Genomic DNA, 5048 nt, shown 5'->3' on the forward strand with positions numbered 1-5048 from the left:
CATTAAATGGTCTTACCTCTGAAAAATTATTGTAAGTGAGAGTTTGGGGATATTTTTCTGGCAAGGAGAGAGTAAGAAAGACCCTTTCTTTCTTTCTCAAATGTTGTTGTTGTTCAGTCATTAAGCTGTGTCTGACCGTTTGCAACCCCGTGGATTGTAGCACACCAGGCTCCTCTGTCCTCCACTATCTTCCGGAGTTTGCTTAAACTCATGTCCATGGAGTCAGTGATGCCATCCAACCACCTCATCCTCTGGCACTTCCTTCTCCTCTTGCCTTCAATCTTTCCCAGCATCAGGCTTTTGGCATCAAGTGGCCAAAGTATTGGAGCATCAGCATCAGTCCTTTCAATGAATACTTATACTCTAAATGTCATATTGTCATTTTAGCTGTTGCCTTCTTTTTTGTCTGTGTGGTTTATTTTATTTAAAAAATTTTTTTAAATTTTTACTTTATAATACTGTATTGGTTTTGCCATACATTCCCCTTTAAAGAAGCATTTATTAAGCCTGTGTTGTGCCTCCAGCCCTGTTGAGGATACAAAGCAAATGCAGGTCTCCACCTCTGTCTTCAAAGATCCCAGACACTCTGGGTGGGGAGAAAACACAAACAAGCATGTGCATCAAATATGCTACATATAATCAAGATTGTGGGCCCCTCCTGTTGTCCCTGTCAGCAAGATGCAATCTTGTCCTTTGCTCTATTAAAGATGAACTTAAAATGCTGACCCATGTACAAAAATAGAATAAGGGGCCAATTGTTACAGCTAAGTTTCTGTTTCTAAATAATAATTGTAGAAAATTCTAGTTCCATGCTTCCTCCACCTCCATTTGTCTATATAAAGGTAGGGCTGCAATTCTCAAAGACACATATGTATGAATCACAGTCCCACCTTAGACACACAGCACATATTTATTATTCTGCAGCTTCTGATTTAGTGCTAGAGATGCCTACTGCCTCTGTTAAATGGTGCATCTTAGGACTTCCCTGGTGGTCCAGTCACTAAGATTTCACACTCCCAGAGGATGAGATCTGAGTGAACACATCTTCCTTATGGACCCCTTGAAGTGTAGATCTTCAAGAGTGTTGGGCCATGAATAGCCTTTCTAAGAAGTTGCTGATTGCCACATCAGAACCCATTAGCACTTTGGGAAAGAGAGACACTGAATAAATTTTAAATGTGTTGAAATAAAAATAAGAAGAAAAACACCTGAAGGAAATCGTGGTGAAAATGTTGATTGATCTGGGCTTCCAGGATTGTTTTTGAATTCATCTTCCTGAGAAGATGAGGAATCTCAAGGGAGCCACTTCAGTTACCACTTTCAGGGAGATGAAGTAAGGTGATTATTGAAGCAAGCAACAAATAGAAACACCAGAACAATCTGGATAGAAACTGTTCATTGGACTGAATCATGGAATTTTAAATTGAACTATATTTAGTACATGAAAATAATTGAATTTGGAATCTTGCCAGGTGTTGATTAATTCTAGTCAAAGTATTCAAAATTTTCTGTTCTGGGTGAAAGGAAAAATACTCACTTTTCCATATTGAGGACTGAGCATATCCAAACATAAAAATTTTTTTCCCTAAATCTTAAAAGCTCTTAATAGACTTATATAGGGTCATCTCATCTAATTGTGTTCCCATTAGCAAGATGGTATTTTGGAAAAGATGCTATCCCAGGAGTCAGGAGCCCTGAGCTGCCTGGCTATTGCTGCCATCTTGTTCATCTTGCTGGGCTCCCATTTCCTCATCTATAAAATAAAGACTTTAATGCTATCTCTAAGCTCTTCTCAAGCTCTAAAATTCTGAAGCTAGAGCATATTTGAATAAATTACCTTTCTTAGTGGGGCTCAATTATGAAAGGATGAGAGATATGCATACACATAGAATCAGGAGACCCAAATCCTGGCTATGCCATGTACTAGCGGGTGAGCTTGGACAAGTTGTTTAATCTCCCCTACCTTCAGTGACTTCCTTGCAAAAGCAGACACAATGGGACTTCCTTAGTGGTCCAGTGGTTAAGGATCCACCTGCCAATGCAGGGAACACGGGTTCGACCTCTGATCCAGGAAGATTCCACGTGCTGCAGGGCTACTAAGCCCCTGAGCTACAATTTAGTCCATGTGCCCTAGAGCTTGTGCTCCACAACAAGAGAAGCCACTGTGATGAGAAACCCATGCACCACATCTAGAGAGTAGCCTCTGCTTGCCACAGTTAGAGAAAGCTTGCCCACAGCAATGAAGATCCAGCACAGCCATAACAGTAAAAAATCTGCTGGAAAAATAGACATGATGCTTTTCATGGGGTTTTTAATAAAGATTAAATGAGGTAAAGTTTTCAAACAGTATAGTTCTTAACAAGTATTTGCCCTTTATAAGTGAAAGTTGTTTTGTTGTTATTATTTTTATATGATGATCATGAAAATGGTGGTACAATCAAAAAAGACAGAATGAAGAAGAGGATTTACCAGCTTAAGTTTCCGAAGTTGAAAGCCATCAACAAATGATTCCTTAGTAATCTAAAGGTGTTAAAGTACCCCAAACAGTGGAGCTCTCTGAGTTGGGCTTTGTATTAATGCCCTTTTCTTCTCTTTGGATTTGAAAGCTTAATTCTGAAACTCCAGTATGCAGGGCCTAAACATTGAGGAAAAGGAGGGAGCTTTTGTTAGCTCACATTTATTCATCCCTTCCACTTTAACAACTCTTCATGTAAGACTTTATACATTTCTTTCATTGGTAATTTGGGGAAAAGATTAAAGAATCATTGTTAACTGTAGATTTCTCTCATCTGCAAGTATGTTCCTTGAATAAGTGTGATTCCTAAGTCAGGATTTGGGGTCCATTCTGACTTACAGTCTGGTTCATTGGAAGCCTGGCTTACTTGACCCTTCCCGGTCATTGGCTGAGGCCCCACTAATGCGCTTTTCTCTGCCAGTTTCCTTGGAGATTCTCAGAGGAAGGCGAGACCTCTGAACTGTTGGGATGGAACTTCAATAAAGCTGTGTTAGAATCTTTAGATAGAGAGCATCTTCTCTACATGTGTTCTGTGTGTGTATGTGCACATGCTCACACACTGCTGAGCTTATGGTGATGTTCTGTATGGACAGGGCATGAGCAGTTCCTTTCTCCTTTACTGGCTGTTATTGTTTTGTGCAAAGATCTTTCATCAATGCTGGGAAGTAACTGGTAGCTTACTGCATGTGATCAACTGTAGAAGCTTCCCTTGGTGGGTGCCTTCTTCTGTGCAATTCTCACTTCTGTTCCTCCCAAACCTCTCCTTTCTTTCCAAGCCTAGCTTTCACATTTATGTTGTTGTTTTCATGGTTTCACGGTTTTAATGAAGCTGTGCCTTTTAAAAATATTTTTGTAAGAAAATGAAGTATCACACATATACAAATGCAAATCTGTAAGGGAGACTGGGTCCTTCAACACAAGACTAAGGTTAGTTCATTTTCTCAATGTAGAAATAATACATAAAGCTAATTATTAGACTTGCTGCAGGAGCAGAAGCTTTACAAGAGGGACTATTCCCTCCTGTAAAGGGAGATAAGATACAGGAAATTTCGAGTGTAGTGATGTAATTAAAGAAGTTATTAATACCCTAATAAACAGCACTGATCACATTGTCACTTAGGGAGTTATTTTTTGTTTGTATTTTTGTTTGTGTAGAAAATAGGTCTTCACTTTGGAAGGTATCACTGAAATCTAAACCTAGAGAAGTCAAATATAGTTTATTAAAGGATGAATGGTGTGAATTCTCATGAAAATTTTAAATTGTATTTGTTGGTTGTACTTAAAAATTTTTTTTCAACAAGTGATCAATTTCCTCCTTTTGCATGTTTAGAAAATCTTATGATCCCTCAGACAGTTCTTTCTGGGACAAGATTTACTCTTCTCCCCAAGCCAGCCCCAGTAGGTTCACCTTTGGTCTCTGAAACTAGAACAAGAGGTAAGACGTGTGAATGTTTTTTCTTTTCTTTTCTTTTTTTGATTATTTTATTATTTTTTTTACTTTATTTTACTTTATAATAATGTATTGGTTTTGCCATATATCAACATGAATCCGCCATGGGTGTACATGAGTTCCCAATCCTGAACCCCCTTCCCACTTCCCTCCTTGTACTGTCTCTCTGGGTCATCCCAGTGCACCAGCCCCAAGCATCCTGTATCCTGCATTGAACCTAGACTGGCAATTCGTTTCTTACATGATATTATACATGTTTCAATGCCATTCTCCCAAATCATCCCACCCTCTCCCTCTCCCACAGAGTCCAAAAGTCTGTTCTATACATCTGTGTCTCTTTTGCTATCTTGCATACAGGGTTGTCATTACCATCTTTCTAAATTCCATATATATGTGTTAGTATACTGTATTGGTGTTTTTGTTTCTGGCTTACTTCAGTCTGTATAATCGGCTCCAGTTTCATCCACCTCATTGGAACTGATTCAAATGTATTCTTTTTAATGGCTGAGTAATACTCCATTGTGTATATGTACCACAGCACTGCTGGGCATACACACTGAGGAAACCAGAATTGAAAGAGACACGTGTAGCCCAATATTCATTGCAGCATTGTTTATAATAGCCAGGACATGGAAGCAACCTAGGTGAATGTTTTTTCACTGGGAAAATATTTATTGTTTTTAATTTGCCTTCCAGAGTTCAAATATTAGTTCATAAAATAGTTGTTGGAAATATTTCCAAGAAAATTTGTTTATTAGATTTGTTAAAACTATTTTTATCAGGCAGTTTGGAGGGAAAGTGGAACTTTGGAAAAGTCCACAGCTGAGTAAGGACAAAACATACCTAATCAAAGGAAGGATTCAGTAAGAAAATGGATTTACCAATCTCTGAGAAAACCCTTTCCAGTCATTCATACTAAGCAACAGAGTCCTTTATCTAACATGATTTAATCACCAAGGGTCTCCAGATGTTCAAAGGAAATCTGTAACATGAAAAAAGAACACCAAAGTAAACAAACAGAATAACTGGCCTTGGAGAAAACAAGGATAATTCAGATACCAGAAATTAACTTCTTAAGAAGTC

At 38.4% G+C, this 5048-nt stretch overlaps 1 non-coding gene across 1 annotated transcript; it reads right to left on the minus strand.

Annotated features, from left to right (window-relative positions):
- Positions 1 to 3860: 3860 nt before the first annotated feature.
- LOC128053631 (small nucleolar RNA SNORD22) lies at positions 3861 to 3980 on the minus strand. The gene has a single exon (XR_008199948.1). It is a non-coding gene; the product is annotated as a small nucleolar RNA SNORD22 (small nucleolar RNA).
- Positions 3981 to 5048: the final 1068 nt, after the last annotated feature.

This window comes from Budorcas taxicolor, chromosome 9 (genome assembly GCF_023091745.1).
Source record: "Budorcas taxicolor isolate Tak-1 chromosome 9, Takin1.1, whole genome shotgun sequence".
NCBI classification, from domain to species: Eukaryota; Metazoa; Chordata; class Mammalia; order Artiodactyla; family Bovidae; genus Budorcas; species Budorcas taxicolor.